The sequence below is a fragment of the Mus caroli genome, unplaced genomic scaffold (genome assembly GCF_978045245.1).
Source record: "Mus caroli unplaced genomic scaffold, Mus_caroli_1 scaffold_7, whole genome shotgun sequence".
NCBI lineage: Eukaryota > Metazoa > Chordata > Mammalia > Rodentia > Muridae > Mus > Mus caroli.
The window spans coordinates 20480228-20490693 of NW_028227262.1; positions in this window are offsets into that span (position 1 = coordinate 20480228).

Sequence of the window (10466 nt, forward strand, 5' to 3'; positions counted from 1 at the left end):
AAAGGTGGAGTAGCTGTGCTAAAGATTATAATGGGGCAATAAATGTTGTCATCTGTATTATGGGTATTTAACTATTTCTTGTTGGATTTTAGGCATGCCATCAGGGAGACTGAAGAAGGTGACTATCTCAATAATAAAGGAGTCAGAACTGCCAGGATCAACACAGAGAAGAAATGGATTTGTAGCAAGCCGTATTTGCAGCCCTCGTTAAATTACTTAGCTTTTTTTTATTATATATATATATATATATATATATATATATATATATATATATATATATTTGTGTTGGGTTTTTGAGATGGAGTCTCTATATATAGTCCTGCCTGTTCTGGAATATACTATGTAGACCAGACTGGCCTTGAACTCACAGTAAATCTGCCTGCCTCTGCTCTACCTCTGAGTGCTGTGATTAAGGTACATCATACCATTCCTAATAAAAGAGGTTCTCTTATGCACACAGTTGTAAGGGGAGGTTCTGATACTAAGGTCCAGGTGCCTAATTGGTTCATGATTTGTCAATAAAGAAGGTCGGGAGCCAATTGCTGGGCTATTGGTATAGGTGGGATTTCCGTGTCCCAGGAAGTAAAAGCAGATACAAGGAAGGAGAAGAACTTTTTCTGCCAAGCTTTGGAAGGAAGAAGAGCACACAGAAATCATGTAAGACCTCAGGGCAGCCAGGGCCTGCAGCTCTGCTGTGTGTGGGTTGCCAGGGATTTTTGGCAGGGGTTAATTGGAACAGCCCACTTATTTGGGGCAGAAGGAGAGAAGGAGTGGTAGTTTGGTAAGGACATATATTTCCAGGCAGGAGATATTTGTGCCCAGCAATTGGGCTAACAGGCAAGTTAAGGAAACAAAGCTGTCAGAGTGTCTTTTATCTGAGGATTCAAGGCTCTCAGGAGTGAGCTGGTAACTTGACCCCTCCCAGAGCAGAGGCTGGGAGAGAGAGAGAGAGAGAGAGAGAGAGAGAGAGAGAGAGAGAGAGAGAGAGAGAAAGTTGGGGCTGGTGGCATCCAATCTGGAGCCAAGCCAGGAAGGAGCTAGAAGGGTCTGACAGCACAGTGCTAGGCAAAGGCCATACTGTGATTATAAAACTACAGGCAACACTCAGTAAATAGGGTGTAGCAGGTACTTTGGAATTAAGACTGAAGGTTCACAAACAACTAGAGGTAAAAACTTCCTTATGACCAAGGTTTATCATACCTGGTTTATAATCAACAGATTTTATATTTTACTACACAGAATCCTGTACACCCATTTTAATAGCTGTTCCATTTACAATAGTTAGAAATGGAACCAGCTTTGATGTTCTTTAAAAGGTGAATGGATAAGGGAAACTTGGCACACATACAAATGGAACATCACTCATCTGTAAAGAAAAATGAAGTCATAGAATTTTCAAGTAAATGGACGGAACTAGAAAACATTGTAGTTAGTGTTGTGACCTAGGACCAGAAAGACAAACACTGTATATTCTCTCATGCAGAACCTAGCTTGAAATCGGTGTTATGTGCTTATCTTGGGGCACAAGTAGGAGCCAAGCAAACTAGAAAGGGGAGTTTATGAAGAGAAGGGGATAGTAGATTATAGCTAAAACAATTGCAGAGAGGTAAAATATTGGTCGTAAAAAGGCTTAGGACAGAGGGCCATGGGACAATGGAGGAAATGAGCTATGGGTATGGGGGAGTGCTGGGGACTAATCCGAAATAGGGCAGTGTGGAAAGCCATATGAAATTCTACAACCTCACAATCCAGTTAAAAAATATAACTGCAGGGGTAGTAAAAAAAAATGTGAACTTAGAGAAAAAGGAGGAATTCAGGGGCCGAGGACTCTGTGGGCTAGAGAAGAGCAAAGGGAAAAGGTAGATGAACCAAAACTAAAGTCATATGGAAATGTCTATGAAAAGCCACTGTTTAATAAGCTAATGTCAGGGCTTGAGACATGGCCCAGTGGCTAAGAGTGCTGACTCCTCTTCCGAAGGTCAAGAGTTCAAATCCTAGCAATCACATGATGGCTCACAACCATCTGTAATGAGATCTGATGCCCTCTTCTGGGATGTCAGAAGACAGCTACAGTGTACTTACATATAATAAATAAGTAGATCTTTAAAAAATAAGCTAATTTAAAAATATAACTTCAATAAACATTTTTCTGCCCTTAGATTCACTTGGTCCCACACTGAGAAAAAAGGCAGCACACAACCACACAGCCACATGCTCACACAATCACACAATAATGATTTCTTACCCTTCCTAACCTGACTCAGCAGTCTAGGGTCCAAGGTACCCTGGTGTGAGACTCCTACCCGAATCTGAAATTCATTCATTCTCTCTCTCTCTCTCTCTCTCTCTCTCTCTCTCTCTCTCTCTCTCTCTCTCTCTCTCTCTCTCTCTTTCTCTCCTTCCCTCCCTCCCTCCCCCCTCTCTGTCTCTCTGTCTTTCCCTCTCTCTCTCTCTCTCTCTCTCTGTGTGTGTGTGTGTGTGTGTGTCTCTCTCTCTCTTTCTCTGTCTCCCTCTGTCTCTCAAGTAACAATCTCCCATTCTCTTTTTATTAAACCTACCTCTTTGGGTCCCTGTTCTAGGTGTCAGGTAGGGAAGACCAGCTCAGACAGTGTGTTCAAGTGTCCAAGGAGGGCATGTGTTGTCAGTGACTATGCAAACACATATTCACTTGGTGGATGAAGCAAGCTCAAACGAGCTCCAACCCCTTTACATATATTCATATATATATACACATTTTAGGGATGGAGCAAAACTGCAACAATATTTTTTCTCCCACAGCTTGCATATCCCAGCAAAATATTTCAAGCAGTATAAAAATCACAATATGGCTATGTTCTATTTCTCTTTAAGCCAATGATTACCATGAGTATATATAGAAAAATGTGTTCCCCAACACCCTCACATGTCCAAATGGCTTACATATTAAGGGTTAAAAACAATTGTAAAACAAATTAGTCTCAAGAATCCACATACATGTGTAACTAAGCAATTTGTTATAGATTAATAAAGTATACATAAGCAAGGTAGTCTTCTCAGCCTGGTTCTTTTTTGGCAGGCTGCAATTTGTGGTTAGAAAGAAAGGATCAATTATTTTCTTACTTACCTTAAAATGTTATCTTATAAAAATCGTAAAAGAATCACAAATCTAAACTCTAATATGAAAACAGTCATTTCTACTTTAAATCCTTAGGGTTCATATTTATGCATTAGCAGTTTTATATTAAATCATATCAGTAAGCTGAGGACAAAATGGGTACAAGAAATTAATCATCCTCTTAACCACCAGCCCAGATTTTGCATTAAAGACACGTCAGCTGGTATTAGTTGGGTTATCATTGTTCTTGTCCCCTAACCTCAAAATTTTCCTAGTTCAACTAATAAAAGTGTGCCTTCCTGAACTTTAAATTGTTCCCTAAGTTTTTATACATCAGAGCCAGTAGCAAAAACCATCTAAACTAACTTTACTAACAATCTACATCTCCAAATTCTTTCTGAAGGTAGAATTTCTGACGTTACTAACAGTATAGATGTACACATTTAAAAATGAATTTCCTATCAATCTTACCTTAAACAGTGATGCAACGCCTTCCCCAGGAGTCTATTTTTATTTTTCTCAGATAGAGTGGGCAGCTCTGCACTAAGGTGACAAGCACATTCCCAAGCCATCCTTCCACTTTGACTAGTTTGCTGAGACTGGCAGCCACTGGCTCTAAATTCCTTATAATGTAAACTCCAGAGGCTTATAATTTATCAGCCAGATATATAACAGTAAATCCTCAACCTCCAAAATGTCCACACAAAACTCAATAGATACAAGCTGCACACCTACATTGAACAGATGTGCCCTATATTATTTAATTGTCTACCTAAGAAATCCCCAATTACTTATGGCTCCCAGGACCACGTGGTTCTGGTGAAAGACCCACAATGTGAGGACTACCCCCACGTTCTGACTCAGGAGAGGCAACAACCCAAATTACTCACGAGAAACAGTCTTGATGCAAACTGCAAGAGATTTATTCGGGAAAGACCAGTGCACTGGGGATGACTCATATCCCACTCAGGGGTAGAGGAGTCGACCATGAGCTCAAGGAGTAAGGGGTTTATAAAGGCAAAAACTGCAAACACCTGGCATCCTGGAACAATGGGGCAAGTTCTACTCCCTGCCATTAGTGAGGTCTATTTTGGACACAGGTCTAGGGGCTTAAATAATTTTTCTCTCTCTCTCTCAGGATCTTTCACTGGTTCATCTTCCAAGCCTATAGGTTTCATCTTGTCTCATATTCTCAGTCTCTCAGTCCCCTCTCTAAAACATTCAGCCCTGCCTTCTTTTTTCCATTGCCAAATCATTCACAGGCTCTAGCCTATCTGACTAATTAAGACTTCACTAACATCAACTGCATAAGACGGTAATCCACACAGTAAGATCTCCTCTGAACCTCTGGTCTTCAGAACTGCAAAAGAGATTCACGATACCATTTTAAGCTTACTTATACATTTGATAGATTTATTTATTTTATATTTATGTGTATAAATGTTTGCCCGTGTGTATGTATGTACACTCTGCATACCTGGTGCCTGCAGAGGTAAGAAGACTGCATTGGCTCCCTTGACACTTAAGTAAGATTAGGGGCCACCATGGGTTGTTGGAAAACAAACCTGAGTCCTCTTCAAGACCAGGAAGTGACCTGAACAGCTGAGCCATCCCTCTAACCCCTCACTGGGGATTTGCTTTTAAGTTAGAGCACTGATCCAAAAATGGGTTTGTTTTGTTGCTGTGGTTTTACTTCTATATACAGAGTCTCTTTATGTTGCCCTGGCTAGCCTGGAACTCACTATGTAGTCAAACTGGGCTCAAATTTACAGAGATCTTTGTGCTTTGGCCTCTTCGGTGCTGAGATGAAAGAGGTGCACCCAGAATTTGAAACCTTGCATTGTGAAATTTTTGCAAGTCATGGCTATTCTAACACACCTGAGGAGCAAGATTGTGTGCCTTAAATTTCATCTCATGAAGATTTAAAGACATACAGGAAAATAGTCAATCAGGTAGAACCTCTTAATGATCATAGATGAAGAAAATGAGATATTTAATGACAAAACCAAATTTAAAAAACTATCTTTCCATTAATTCAGCCCTACAAAAGATACTAGAAGGAAAATCCAACACGAGGATGGTAACTATAGAATCCAAGAAGACACAAGAGATAAACAATTCCACACCAGCAAAACCAAAAGAAAACACACACACAGGACCACCATCAACATCAAAATAACAAGAATTGATCATTGGTCGTTAATATTTCTCAACATAAATGGACTCAATTTTCCAATAAAAAGATACAGACTAACAGAGTGGATAGATAAGTAGGATTCATCATTCTGCTACATACATAAAAACACACCTCAGCAACAAAGATAGATATTACCTCAGAGTAAAGGGCTGGTAAAAGGTTTTACAAGCAAACAGACCCAAGAAACAAGGTGGAGTAGCAATTCTGATATCTAATAAAATAGGCTTTAAACCAAAAGTAATCAAAAGAGATGGGGAAGGAAACTTAATACTCATCAAAGGAAAAATCCACCAAGATGAAGTCTCAATTCTGAACATCTATGCCCCAAATACAAGGGCACTCACATTTGTAAAAGAAACTTTACTAAAGCTCAAAACACACATTGAACCATACACTCTAATAATGAAAGAACTAAACAACTCATCATTACCACTGGACAAGTCATCAAAACAGAAACTAAGCAGAGGCACAATGAAACTAACACATATTATGAACCAAATGGATTTAACAGATATCTACAGAGCCTTTCACCCCAAAACAAAGTAATATACCTTCTCAGTACCTCATGGAATTTTTTCCAAAACTCCATAACCAGGCACACAACAAGCCTCAGTAGATGCAAGAAGCTTGAAATAACCCCTTGCAATCAGATCACCAGGGATTAAGGCTGGACTTCAACAGCAACAGAAACAACAGAAAACCCACATATTCATGGAAACTGAACAACTCTCTACTTAATGATCACTTAGTAAGGGCAGAAATAAAGAAAGAAGTCAAAGACTTCCTAGAATTCAATGAAAATGAAGGCACAACATACCCAAACTTGTGGGACATAACACAAGCAGTAGTAAGAGGAAAATTCATAGCACTAATTACCATCATAAAGAAATTGGAGAGATCTCATACTAGCAATTTAATGGCACACATGAAAGTTCAAACCTGAAAGAAGCAAACATACCCAAAAGGAGTAGACTGCAGGAGATAGTCAAACTCAGGGCTGAAATCAATCAATTAGAAACAAAGAATCAATGAAATCAAGACCTGGTTCTTTGAAAAAATCAGCAAGATAGACAGACAAACTAAACTAACTAAACTAAACTTTTAGTTATCTAAACTAACTAAAAGGCAGAGCCACAGTATCCAAATTAACAAAATCAGGAATGAAAAGGGGGACATAACAACAGAAACTGAGGGAATTAAAAAAAAAATCTTTAGGTCCTACTTTAAAAGTCTATACTTGATAAAACTGGAAAATCTAAACAAAATGGATGGTTTCCTAGACACATATCACATACCAAAGTTAAATCAAAATCAGGTAAACTATTTAAACAGTCCCATAATTTCTAAGGAAATGGGAGAAGTCATTAAAAACCTCCCAACAAAAAAAATGTCCAGGGCCAGATGATTTTACTGTAGAATTCTAACAGACAAAGAACTAGTATCAATACTCCTCAAACTATTCCACAAAATAGAAGCAGAAGGAACACTACCTAATCCATTCAATGAGGCCACAGTTACCTGATATCTAACCACACTCAGACCAATTTCACTTATGAACATCAATACAAAAATACTCAATAAAATTCCTACAAACTGAATCCGTGAAGACATCAAAAACATCATTCACCATGATCAAGCAGTCTTCATCCCAGGGATGCAGGTATGGTTCAATATGCCAAAATCTATCAACCCAATCCACTACATAAACAAACTCAAAGATAAAAAATCACATGATCATCTCATTGGATGCTGAAAAAGCCTTTGACAAAAATACAACACCCCTTCATGTTAAAAGTTTAAAGTTCAAGTTAAAAGAGATCAGAGATTCAAGGCACATACCTAAACATAATAAAAGCAATATGAAGCAATCCAATAGTCAATATCAAATTAAATGGAGAGAAAATTGAAGCAATTCCACTAAAACCATGAACAAGACAAGACTGCCCACGCTCTCCCTGTCTATTCAATATACTACTTGAATTCCTAGCCAGAGCAATAAGGCAACTAAAGAAGATCAAGGAGACACAGGACAAAGCAACACAGCTTCTGGGGCAGTTCCTGTTTCTGGCCTTCATCTTCTGCCAGGAGGGAGGTCTAAACTCCAGATATCTGTGCACCTTCCCTGTAAGAGGAGAGCTTGCCTGCAGAGAGTGCTCTGACCACTGAAACTCAGAGGAGAGAGCTAGTCTCCCAGGTCTGCTGATAGAGGCTAACAGAGTCACAAGAGATATATAACCAGAGACAACTATAACAACTAACTCCAGAGATTACCAGATGGGGAAAAGCAAACCTAAGAATCTTACTAACAGAAACCAAGACCACTCATCATCATCAGAACACAGCACTCCCACCTTGCCCAGTCCTAGGCACCCCCAACACACCTGAAAAGCTAGACCCGGATTTAAAAGCATATCTCATGGTGATGGTAGAGGACATCAAGAAGGACTTTAATAACTCACTTAAAGAAATACAGGAGAACACTGCTAAACAGGTAGAAAACCTTAAAGAGGAAGCACAAAAATCCCTTAAAGAATTGCAGGAAAACTAAACAAACAGGTGATGGAATTGAATAAAACCATCCAAGACCTAAAAAGGAAAGTAGACACAATAAAGAAAACCCAAAGTGAGGCAACGCTGGAGATAGAAACCCTAGGAAAGAAATCTGGAACCATGGATGCGAGCATCAGCAACAGAATTCAAGAGATGGAAGAGAGAATCTCAGGTACAGAAGCTTCCATAGAGAACATCAGCACAACAATCAAAGAAAATACAAAATGCAAAAAATCCTAACTCAAAACATCCAGGAAATCCAGGACACAATGAGAAGACCAAACCTACGGATAATAGGAGTAGATGAGAATGAAGATTTTCACCTCAAAGAGCTAGCAAATGTCTTCAACAAAATTATAGAAGAAAACTTCCCAAACCTAAAGAAAGACATGCCCATGAACAGACAAGAAGCCTACAGAACTCCAAATAGACTGGACCAGAAAAGAAATTCCTCCTGACACATAATAATCAGAACAACAAATGCACTACATAAAGATAGAATATTAAAAGCAGTAAGGGAAAAAGGTCAATAACATATAAAGGCAGGCCTATCAGATTTACACCAGACTTTTCACCAGAGACTATGAAAGCCAGAAGAGCCTAGACAGATGTTATACACACACTAAGAGAACAAAAATGCCAGCCCAGGCTACTATACCCAGCCAAACTTTCAATTACCGTAGATGGAGAAACCAAAGTATTCCATGACAAAACCAAATTCACACATTATCTTTCTATGAATCCAGCCCTTCAAAGGATAATAACAGAAAAACACCAATACAAGGACGGGAACCACGAGAGAAAGTAATCCTTCAACAAACCTAAAACAAGACAGCCACAAGAACAGAATCCCAACTCTAACAACAAAAATAATAGGAAGCAACAATTACTTTTCCTTAATATCTCTTAATATCAATGGACTCGATTCCCCCAATAAAAAGACATAGACTAACAGACTGGCTACACAAACAGGACCCAACATTTTGCTGCTTACAGGAAACCCATCTCAGGGAAAAAGACAGACACTACCTCAGAATGAAAGGCTAGAAAACAATTTTCCAAGCAAATGGTCTGAAGAAACAAGCTGGAGTAGCCATCCTAATATCTAATAAAATCGACTTCCAACCCAAAGTTATCAAAAAAGACAAGGAGGGGCACTATACTCATCAAACGTAAAATCTTCCAAGAGGAACTCTCAATTCTGAATAGCTATGCTCCAAATGCAAGGGCAGCCACATTCATTAAAGAAACTTTAGTAAATCTCAAAGCACACATTGCACCCCATACAATAATAGTGGGAGACTTCAACACACCAGTTTCATCAATGGACATATCATGGGAACAGAAACTAAAGAGGGACACAGTGAAACTAACAGAAGTTATGAAACAAATGGATTTATCAGATATCTACGAACATTTTATCCTAAAACAAAGGATATACCTTCTTCTCAGCACCTCATGGTCCTTTTCCAAAATTGACAATATAATTGGTCACAAAACAGGCCTTAACAGATACAAAAATATTGAAATTGTCCCATGTATCCTATCAGACCACCATGGACTAAGGCTGATCTAAAATAACAACATAAATAATGGAAAGCCAACATTCACGTGGAAAATGAACAACACTCTTCTCAATGATACCTTGGTCAAGGAAGGAATAAAGAAAGAAATTAAAGACTTTTTAGAGTTTAATGAAAATGAAGCCACAACATACCCAAACCTATGGGACACAATGAAAGCATTTCTAAGAGGGAAACTCATAGCTCTGAGTGCCTCCAAAAAGAAACTGGAGAGAGTACACACTAGCTGCTTGACAACACATCTAAAAGCTCTAGGAAAAAAAGGAAGAAAATTCACCCAAGAGGAGTAGATGGCAGGAAATTATCAAACTTTTTTAATGGGGTTATTTGATTTTCTGGAGTCCACCTTCTTGAGTTCTTTATATATATTAGATATTAGTCCCCTATCTGATTTAGGATAGGTAAAGATCCTTTCCCTATCTGTTGGTGGTCTTTTTGTCTTACTGACTGTGTCTTTTGCCTTGCAGAAGCTTTGCAACTTTATGAGGTCCCATTTATCGATTCTCGGTCTTACAGCCCAAGCCTTTGCTGTTCTATTCAGGAATTTTTCCCCTGTACCCATATCTTCGAGGCTTTTCCCTACTTTATCCTCAATAAGTTTCAGTGTCTCTGGTTTTATGTGGAGTTCCTTAATCCACTTAGATTTGACCTTAGTACAAGGAGATAGGAATGGATCAATTCGCATTCTTCTACATGATAACCGCCAGTTGTGCCAGCACCATTTGTTGAAAATGCTGTCTTTTTTCCACTGGATGGTTTTTGCTCCCTTGTCAAAGATCAAGTGACCATAGGTGTGTGGGTTCATCTCAGGGTCTTCAATTCTGTTCCATTGGTCTACTCGTCTCTCGTTATACCAGTACCATGCAGTTTTTATCACAATTGCTCTGTAGTACAGCTTTAAATCAGGCATGGTGATTCCACCAGAGGTTCTTTTATCCTTGAGAAGAGTTTTTACTATCCTAGGTTTTTTGTTGTTCCAGATGAATTTGCAGATTGCCCTTTCTAATTCCTTGAAGAATTGAGTTGGAATTTTGATGGGGAT